Source organism: Lolium rigidum, chromosome 3 (genome assembly GCF_022539505.1).
Source record: "Lolium rigidum isolate FL_2022 chromosome 3, APGP_CSIRO_Lrig_0.1, whole genome shotgun sequence".
Taxonomy (NCBI): domain Eukaryota; kingdom Viridiplantae; phylum Streptophyta; class Magnoliopsida; order Poales; family Poaceae; genus Lolium; species Lolium rigidum.
Window position 1 is genome coordinate 313,366,242 of NC_061510.1, and position 11,046 is coordinate 313,377,287.

Genomic DNA, 11,046 nt, shown 5'->3' on the forward strand with positions numbered 1-11,046 from the left:
CGCCGGCATCAGCGAAGCTGATAAGTACATAGCGGCAGGCCAGCTGATCACCTATTTTGGGAGCCTTTCGGCGTCGGCTAGGCCGATAAGTACTTATTGGCGTTGACGTGGGCCACTCAAAGGCCATATATTTTTGAAATTTCCTGAACGTGTATTTTCTGAAATTTAATAAAAAATGTATGATTTAAAAAATAGCCCTAAGTTGTTATATATTTCGTAGATTTTCAAACATCCTAGTCTTAAATCAACACATGGAAGTATGTCGATTTTCAAATGTAATTGAACAAGTCGTCTATTATTCATGCACAGTAATTACTACCGTTGTTACTATTTTTTTGAACTTGTTGTCGCTAAGAAAATGCAATGAAGTTTATTGACTTTTGCCGTTTAATAAAGTAGCGTTCCTGAGTGAATAGTTGTTTTGATGCAATCGTCTTTAGGAATGTGGGCCGGGAGTATACGGTCGTGAGTTCGAAACTTCGAATCATCTCCTAGCGGCTGTAGTTTTATTTTTTTCTTCCACCATTGACTAGTGGGACCCACATGTAAGGAAGATTAGGTGTTGTTGTGGGCTGGCCTGGAGCGCTACTGTGGGCCTGATTCAGTGGGTCTCTGTATTTTGGACCGTACATGAACTTTGAGAGCAAGTTGGAGGAGTGCAGTGAGGCAAATCGTAAGTTTGAGGACTGTTTTAGACCTAGCCTGTAACTTCGAGGACTGCTGATGCATTTCACTCATTTTTTAGGGGACCGTGCATGATACTTGGACCACCCATCTTTCGTGTCATCAAATGGAAGTAAGCCCATTTATGTATTCTAAGGAAAACATAAGGCCCACATACGTACCACTCGGTATAGAAATCTTCGGCCTGGCATCCCAATCTAAGGAAAACATAAGGCCCACATACGTACCACTCAGCTGCAGCGTGCCTCCTCCACAAAACCAAAAAAACAAATTGCAGCCGGGCTGAAACAATTTTAGCTCGAGTCTTTGAGAATTTCTTTAGCTCCAGTAAGCACGGTAACAGCTGGATCAGTAAGACAGTCCCACTCTTCGTCGAGCTAAGCCACCTGCTGAATTTAGGCCTTTTATAATGGGTGCCTCTTGCCACGGTATGATAGGTTATTTGGTGATGTGGCACTATATAATGCTTGTTGTATCTTAGCTAAGATATAACCTTATACGAAGTTATAGGCAAAAATGTATTTATATCCCATCACATGCATATGTTAACCAAAAATTGTTAAATGTAGATACAACTCTAAAATACAATGCATTGTAGAGCTTGTTTCTTAAAACATATCACTACCTAGGATAATGCGCTAAGATACAATGCATTGTGAAAGGCCCTAACTATTAACGCGAGATGAGGAACGAGCTGACGAGGAATTAACAAGGAAGGAACATGCCGCATGCATCTCCCTCGGGCCAGCCTGGCACCGACCTTCCTCGCTTCATCTTCTGTGCGCTAGTGCATGCAACGTCGCTTCGGTAGTCTGCATGGTGTTGGCTCGACTTCCGTGCACCAGTGTTGGCGAAGGCGGGGCACCATGCATTGAAGACGTTGTGTTAGCGTCCTTTTTAAAGTGTCAAAGCCATGACCATTTCCCCCACATACAGTGCCCACGCCATTGCCACTTCTCCCCAAGTTCCCTCCCAATCTCAATCACACCGAAGACATGGACAAGGGGTGGCCGTTCTACAGGTCGAAGCACGTCCATGAGGTCGGCTCGTCTCGCAGCAGAAAGAAGAAGGAGCGCCAGCGCCACCACGTGTCGGTCGACGCCGCGTGGCAGCTATTCGAGGAGAATCGAACGGCGCCATGGCGGGATGTGAGTCTTCCATCCGGTTGGCTTCTCAACTCCCGCCACGTGCTGGTGCCTCGGGTGCCGCACGAGGGCCGCGAACGCGGTGACGAGGTGCGGTGCCGCCGATTCATCCTTCTGCTAGATCTGCGTGATGATCCGTCTTTTACCCTCTACTCTGGTAACTGGATCACGTTTGGAGCTTGGGAGTTCGACCCACGGCGCCGAGCGGGCTACCTCGCTGACGTGGGATTCTTCAACCGCGAGCTCGGAGTCCACCTAACCGAGGACGAGGAGGACGAAGACGAAGGCCACAACGACGAGGAGGACAACGGCTAGGGAGACGCCCTCTTTGTAAAAAGCGTTGCTCCAAACGTGGTGGGGAACCCAGTGACCCATCCAGCAGACCTCACGGAGGACGGGGCATTCGAGTTAGCCGTAACACAGAGCGAGCTAGAGGAGCTTAGCCGGTGGAGCGGCCTCGCCATCCAGCTGCGCGAGTCCGCCCTAGCTCAGTTTGCGCTGGTGACTTCTCTAGTCACGCCAACGTGCGAGCACGCACACGCTCCCACGCCTCCACCCGCGCTTACGCCACCACCTTCACCGCCTCCGCTCGCGCCAATGCCTCCGCCGCTGGCCCAACAAGGCACTCTCTACTAGCCATGGCCATGGGCACCTCCGGTCGTGGTCGTCGTCGAGGATGATGACTAGTCGTACACCGCCGTGGAGGCACGCCAGTAGACTAGGGTTTTATTTCTACTATTTTTCGGCACTATGTACAATACTTTCTATCAAAGAAAAGTCTATCAACTTTTTGTTTGCGTCACGGGTAGCCATGGTAGCTAAATTTGAATCTGGGCGCAACGCGGAGGAGAATTTTTGTACGGTTCCAATCTACTGGTGCACGGCCCCGCAAAGCGGTAATCACCGGCGGTATGGCTCGACGGGACGTTGAACCGCCATTACCGACCTTGAAGCTGTCAGGAGGGGGGAGGGGGGATTGCGTCGGCCCGCTTGTTATACCGACGTAAACGAAAGCGGAGACCCTGTACAACCGATTTAGTATCCACGAGCTGACGCAACTAGATATGCGCGGACAATTTTATGGTTCGTTTTGGGTAGTGTTTTGCAGCACGGTGCACCCCAAAGATTTAGGAAGATTTTCCTCTTCAGGTCCGTATTCTGACAGAGAATAATACACCAGCTTGTTCGGGCTTCTCTGCCTGTTGCTTGGAAAGTTGCAGGTAAGGTGTCAAGGTGGGATCCCGGTGCATTTTGTACTATGTAGTTCAAATTTTAATGTCAAAATTTGTACTAAAAATGTCAAATTATACTACAAGTAGGATAAAAGTGGGATCCCACTTAATACCCTTAGTTGCAGGGAACTACCGAACTAGGGATGACCAACCCTGCAAGGTATCCTGCATGTGATCTCTATTATGTAAAGTGGACAAAAAGGGAGAAATGGCCAATTGTATTCTCAGAATATTTCTACCATGCATCATCTTTGTAGCATGGGTAGGTGTCTCACGCGTAGAATCCAGAGACACATCCTAGTATCGAGCATATTCACACACGTCAAGCACGAAGCATCCACTCATAACTCCAGGGTTAGATTTTCTTTTACCGCGTTCGTTTCAGAGTCTAACTAACACTATCGTTTTCTTGCAAGGAAGGAAAAAGGAACCAGCACTCTTCTGCACATGTCATCAAGGCAATATTTCAAAACAATTTGCAAGCATCCCAATGGGGGAATATACAGGGATTAATCAAACCTAAGCAGCACACGATAGGTTCTTAATCCAGCGAAAAATGCTAACCTAGTGGATAACCACGACGAGGACCGACACATAGTGTCTGGGCTGTTTCGGAGACGCAAACCTAATTCAAATATACGTTTCTGGGATGCTGCGCGGACGCGCCTAGTGTTCGCTCGCGTCTGGCGAAAGTTTTGTCGGGCCCGCCTGTAAGCGACCCAGACTCGATGCATCTTCTCAGGCGCGTCGGTACTGGCTCCAAGGCATCGTTTCGGCAGTCTGCGCCACATTAATGGTGATGCCTCGCGTGCCGAGTGGTCGACACCCACCGCTGCGCACGATGTAAAGGCGATGCCACGCGTGCGGCGCCCGTCGCCTGCCTTCGACCTATCTAAAGAGGGGCGCGAGCATCTCATGTCTTTTAACTTCCGTTTCTCGTTTGCACTTTCTGGTTCTCTGTGTGCATCAGCGATGGCCCGACGAAGATCATCACCGAGCTCATATGATGCCTCTTCATCTTCAACTTCCCCTGCCTCTTCATCTTCAGCCTGCCTCGTTCCAGTATCACCGTATTTAAGGTACATATCATCTTCTTCTTCTTCTTCTTCTCTTCATTGTCTTCCATCATAACCCATCTTTTTTCATGATTGGTCCAACAATTATAGCTGGGCATGAAACCTTTTCAAAACAGGTGGAAATGAAGGACTTGTCATCTAGAGTATTGCTTTAAGTTCCGATAGTCAACACATAAAACCATCTGCCTCATAAATAGTGAAATGACCACTGTACAAATGAAAGGGTAAAGTTGCTTACCTTGATCGAGGAGGAAAGAAAGAGGAGAAACCTTAAGTGTCGCTCTGGCACCGAGCACCTCTTGTGCATAGGAAAGAAAAACAAACAAGCACATAACCCTCACACCTTCCATCAACAAAAGAGAGAGAGAGAGAGAGAGAGAGAGAGAGAGAGAGAGAGAGAGAGAGCTGGCCGGGTGAGCTAAATTTATAGAAAAGAGGGGGCTTTAGAACCGGTTCGTGTCACAAACCGGTACTAAAGGTCCCGCACGAATTGGTGCTAAAGCTCTGCTGGTCCCTGCAACGTCCTGGCCACACGAACCGGTGCTAATGCACCCTTTAGTTTGGAAAGAAGTCCAAATGACCCCCTATGTATTGGGTCTGACACTGCACTCCCAAGCATTAACTCAGCACACCTAACCCCCCTAAGTATGTGATACCAGGCAAATTACCCCCTCACGCCGGTTATGGCTGTTTTGGTAGTGGTTTTGGTCCACGTGGACACTGGTGTTTTTGGTCCATGCTCCTCTCTCCCGCGGACAGAGCGCCACTCCGGTTGGCACCTCTCTCCATCGCTCCAATCTCTCTGATTCGTCGACTTGGAGAGAGATTAGACCTTCTCGTCAGTCCGTCTCCGCACCAGGGAGCGAGAGGCCGAGAGGCGCTGCAAGCGCAAGTGGGGCAACGAGCCGGAGACGGATGACATGGCTGCGGTGCAAGCAAACGTCGTCGAAGTGGCAGACAAAGCGGGGGCACGAGCTGTACTCCACCAAGCTCCTCAATGCACTACGCCTTGTGTGCGCCGGGAGCGGCATCCCGTCCGCCTCCATGCATGAGGCTCGCGTCACGGCTGGCCAATCGACACAGCTGACCGAGCGCTCGCCGTCGCAGCGCGCGGCAGCCCGCGATGGAGTTGCGCCATTCTCCTTGGCTCCTGCAGCCGCGCCCGCGCGCACGGCGTGGGCATCAGCCATAGGCCCTCCCGCACCACGGTGCCCATCGACGGGCGCTTCCTCCTCCAGCTCGACCTCCACGCGCGCCGGCGCTGGCGAGGAAGGCGAATGAGCTGGGGCGGCTGGTGCCCGGCCGACGGAAGCTTCCCTTCCCGATGCTGACGCGTAGAACTACCCCGCCGCGCTCCAGATGCAGGTGCACGCGCAACACGCTATGGCCGCGTTCGCGCAGGCCCTCTCCTCTATCTCACCCTTGCTGTGAGCTGTGGCCGTTGTGATTAATCCAAGCCCACCAAGATTCCCGAAGCACATGCAATTTTTTCCCGGAGTTGGCTTGCCTGTGCCCATAGCGTGCGCCCATCCGTGCAAAAAAAAAAAAAACCTTGCCAAGCATGCGCGTCCATGCCGCCATGCCGGTGGCCGCGAGCTCGGGTTTATCAAGAACCTTGACGACCACAGCTACTCCGCCTTGACGAAGGTGCCGCCGCCGAGAAGGCGGCCGAGCTCGTACTTGCCGAAGAGCGAGCAGTGGTGCCGCCCCGTGCTTCAGGTTGCTTTGCTCTTGGCGACGACACCAAGGCAAGAGGCTGAGTGGCTCCCTTGCAGACGGAAAGAACAACTGGTTCTGCTGCTGCCTGATCCAAGTCGAAGTCGCGGCCATCGTACATGCAGCGGCCACCTGACCCAGATCTGCCTCCTCGAGGTGGTTGGTGAATGTACGCGGTATTACCAGTGTCCACGTGGACCAAAACCACTACCAAAACAGCCATAACCTGCGTGAGGGGGTAATTTGCCTGGTATCACATACTTAGGGGGTTATGTGTCTCAGTTAATACTTAGGGGGGTCTAGTGTCCCAAACCCAATACATAAGGGGGTCATTTGGACTTCTTTCCTTTAGTTTGGGTCCGATGTAAATGCTCTTTGGAGCTAAAAATATAAGCCATGTTTTTTACTAGTAAGACCGGCCCGGCTCAACGTTCGGGCTCCAAATTCAGGTCCTAGCCCGGCCCGACATGGAAGCCCGGCCCGGGATTTTCGGGCTGGGCTGGGCTGCCCATGCCCTGCTCTAAGTCAGATACTGATCCCAATCGATAACCACGGATCATATCGATCGTAGTCCAACTTGAGAAGATGCTTAACCAAATTGCAATCGTTAAATCAGAGATTAGACGTTGATGGATGAGCAGAGAGCACTGAAGGCTCGAGGAATTCAAATCAAACACAAGGAGGCGCTGAACAAGCTCAGATGATTGGAACCAGACATGTTCAAAACCAGCAGCTAGCCCCACGCATCCTAAATGCCGAATTAAGAGAGGGATCTTCCCATATGGTCCCTTTCCTGATCATTTTTCGCCTCTCCCGGCGGGCATTTGGGCGAAGCAAACCAGATCGGAACCCCAGATAGAGTGCGCCTAAATTGAATTGGATTTTCTCCGGTCCTGTCCCCGTATCCACCATGCACGAGATGGCAGGTCCAGGCTAGCTAGCGCATTCAACCCATCTTGTCGGCCGAGTCGGTAAACTGTCGCAGATAGCACTACACCGTGGTGCTACATCGAATTGCTCTACTGTTTGTAAGATGCGTACCATCTTCTTTTGAAAGCCCAGGGTCCTTCCTTCCGTCCGTCCGTCCAACAGCTAGCTGGGGAACAAATGCTACAGTGAGCGGTAGCTAGCTGGTTAAAAGGGATTATGATGCTAGTGGTTCGTTGGCATCGGATCATGTGCTAGAGTGAAAGCTTTGCTTAGGTTAGTTTAAAAGGCTGATTTGACGACGCAGATCAGCTGGGCCATGTGTGACCTCCGGAAGCCTCTGCTTTTTTCAAATGGAAGATGTGCAGTTAGTTTGGGATAAGAAACTGTGGGTATACTGCATTAGAGGATGAGATCCAATCTGTTGTGAAGAATAATGTATGATATTCAGTAAAGCTTAGCTCTAGGAATGTTCATGCATTTTGAGAGTTAACCATACAACTCAGTTAAACTTACTCGCTAGCTGAAGCCTGAGCATGCTTGAACGTTTGCAGTAGCAAAACATTGCTTCCAGAAGAAGTAAACGATCCTCCAAAGCTTTTCACCCGAGTGCCTAGCTGTGCCAGTTCGTCTCAACATTTGGGCAAGCAAAGCATTTTCTCGGAATAGTATTTTGAAAGCCCTCGAGCCTTTCGAGAATAAAATGATTGCGGTTGAAGCTGATAGTGATGTTAATCGAAAGACGTGGCATGCACCTTCCCCTTGTTGGTGCCATCCAAAATCTGTGAGTGAGCTCAGAGGTAACGGAAGCGAGGATGACAATAGGACATATAGATATGTCAATGGGGTAAAGCTAAACTCTGTTTCTGTTAAACGGTACTCTCCCCCAATTCTGATTGTAGGGAACCCGTTTAAGTACTTACCGACGTAGATCACATTATATGTCTTAAAGGTTACTGAATTGACTGAATATTGACCCAATTTTCTTTTACTGTTTTAGCAGCATAGTGACCCCAAAGATTTGGGAAGACTTTCCTTTTCAGGTACGTGTCCTGACAGAGAATAAACGACAGTCTTTTCACTCCTCTCTTCCGCTTGGAAAGCTCGGGGGATCACCAACCATGCAAGGTATCCTGCATGTGATCGCCATTCTGTAAAGTGGACAAATGGGGGAGAATGGCCAATTGCAATCTCAGCATATCTCTACCTTGCATCATCTTTGTTGCAAGTTAAGTGTATCACGACATGGAGCATCCAGAAGCACATCAAGTTAAGTGATTCCTACCCTCCCTATTCCTACCTATCTGTAGGCGCCAAACCCTCCTCTCTCCTCCCGCGGCGCACCCCTAGGGTGCCGCCGGAGGATCAGATCCCGTCGCCCAAACACCCCCTCCCACTGATCCCCTCCTCTCCGCCGCTGCCGCCGGCGCCGGCCGCGGTGGCGGCGGCCCCTGGTACCGAACGGTTCTAGGGGAGGTGGACGTGGCGGCCATCTCCTCGATGCGGCTGGGGCTGGGTCGTCGGAGACGGACGCGGGCGGTGGTCGGGGCGGCGTTCCCCGGCCAAGCGGCGGCGGCGGCGCTCTTCACCGGGCCTTCGTGGCTGCGAGTGGAGGAGGTCTGCCGTGGGTCTAGGCTGCCCGCCTAGACCTGTCGTCTTCCCGGCGGCGCGAGCGGGCGTCGGGCGGTTGATCGGTCGGTGGAGGGTTGCGGAGAAGGCACTACGGCAGCAGCGGTCCTCGGTGGTTGCTGCCGGCGGCGGCCTCCGTGCAGCCGGTGGTGGCGCGACCAGGGCCTGATCGCGGCTATGTAGCCTGCTGGTTCCCGCACCCCAGGGTCGTTCATTATCTTCGGTGTGACAGGCGGCGAGGATGGCCGTTTGCGTGGGGGCTCGGCCTGTGTAAAGACGGTGGTCCTAGGGTTCCTCACGCGCCAAGACGAAGACCTCCTGGATGTTGATCTTCTTCATCGAGCCGGAGTGATGAGTTCCGGAAGGCTCCGCCGGCGAATGGAACAGTGCATCTTATGTCTGGAGTTCGTTGGATCAGGTGGTATTCGGTCGCGCGCACCCATGCTTTTATTCCGACCGTTTGGTTCTGGGGGGGAGCGGCACGAAGCTTTTTTTCTGTGTTGACATCAAGTGACTATGGATCCATGATGAAAGTGGGAAGAAGAGAATTCCATAAAGGCCGGATGGGAGGATTGGCTAAGGGAGGTTCAAGTCTACGTGTTGTTGAGGGACGTGCTTGGTGTTCCGGGCTTCACAACAGCGGTATGAAAGTGGGAGCGACAACAGAGGTGAAGTTCAGAGTCCTACCTTTGAGGGTGAAAACCCAATGTCTGGCCTTAACCTGGCAATGACCTTGTTGAAGGCAATGTTTTGAGAGCGGGGACTATCTTCAGGGTGAAAACCTATGATCTTTGATCGGACGACGACGGTGTTAGAGCATTGTTCCCTTCTTGAAGACGTCGTTTTTGGAGAGTCTGTATTTCAGATGTTAGGTGTTGTCTTGGTGGTGGATGTATTGCTGTTGTTAGGCTCGAGATACTGTAGCGGGTCTTTTGTTTCTTAGTTTTCTTTTTTTTTGGCTGTGTGCATCCGTAGTGCCATTAGGGTGGTGCGTTGTTGCAGAGGCTGGGTGTAATTGGTATCTTTTCATATTAATATATTCCCTTTATCGAAAAAGAAGCACATCAAGTATGGAGCACATTCACACACGTTAAGCACGAAGCATCCACTCATATCGTAAGGTTTTTTCGAAAAACGAAGCACATCAAGTACTATCATTTTTTCTGCAAGGGAGGAAGGAATGAGTCACCACTCCTTTACCATACCAACCTGTCATGAAGGCCATATTTCAAACCAATTTTGCTAGCGTCCAAAGGGGAAAATCAATATACAGGGATTTTGTTAAATCTAACCAGCAAAAATGCCAACCTAGTGGATATAACCATGACTAGCCAATTTGCATCATTTAGTAATGCATGAGATCCAGACAGCACGCGCTCTTCGACCTATGATGCCCATTTTCAATTTGCTTAAATCATCCGGTCTACGGTGTAGCTACATTGTCTGCGCCCGGTTCGATGGGCATGATTCCTTTGTCTCTGAAGTCAGATACGGATCCCAAATCCCAATTGATAACCACGGATCATATCGATCCTAGTCCCACTTGAAAAAGATGCTTGCCAGACTTTGCAATCGTTGGTCATAGGTTTTCAGTCCATGGCTCAGCAATGAAGAATCGAGGAAATTTCAAATCGAACACAAGGGGCCACTGAATTTCAAGTTCAAACGATGAGACCTAGAGTTTTTAAGTTCAGATGATGAGAACCAGTACTGGCAAGCCCCCACACGGCCTAAACGCCGAATTAAGGGAGGAATCTTCCCGGATGGTCCCTTTCCTGGTCATTTTTCGCCTCTCCGGCGGGCAAATTGGGCGGAGCAAAGTTCAAAATCTTGGTGTTTGAACAAACCAGATCTCACGAACACCCCAGATAGCGAATGCCCCAAAATTGAATTGGATTTTGCTCCGGTCATGTTCCCCCTTCTATCCACCATGCACGAGATGGCAGGTCCAGGCTAGCGCATTCAACACATCCTGTCGGCCGAGTCGGTAGACTGTCGCAGATATCACTGCATGCACCGTGGTACTACATCGAATTGCAATACTATTTGCGAGATGCGTACTACCGTTCTTGTTTTGAAGGCCCAGGGTCCTTCCTTCCGTCCGTCCAACAGCTAGCTGGGGAATGGAACAAATGCTAACAGTGAGTGAGGGGTAGCTGGTTAAAAGGGATCATGATGCTAGTGGTTCGTTGGCATCGGATCATGCGCTAGAAAGCTCTGCTTAGGTTAGTTAAAAAGGCTGATTTGACGACGCAGATCAGCTGGGCCATGTGTGACCTCCGGAAGCCACTGGTTTTTCAACTGGAAGATGCGCAGTTTGGGATAAGAAACTGGGTACTGCATTACTAGTCACCATATGCGGGAGCGCTGACGGAAGACCCAGATCCTCCTACGGATTAATTTAACCACGGTCAAACCTTTCACGATCATCATCATGTCATCCAGTGGACTGGACCAAAGAGTGTGAGATGCAAACTGTCTTGTAAGAACAATGTATAAAATTCAGCACAGTTCAGCTCCAGAATTTTCCATACATTTTGTTTGTACGTTAACCATATATATATAGGTTAGTTAAACTTACTTAGTAGCTGAAGTGTGAAGATGCCTGAATGTTTACAGGAGCAAGGCATTGCTTTC

The 11,046-nt window shown here is 50.5% G+C and overlaps 1 pseudogene; it reads left to right on the forward strand.

Moving 5' to 3' along the window:
• The first annotated feature begins 5,052 nt into the window (after positions 1-5,052).
• On the forward strand, positions 5,053-5,568 carry LOC124696871 (annotated as a pseudogene).
• The last annotated feature ends 5,478 nt before the right edge of the window (positions 5,569-11,046 follow it).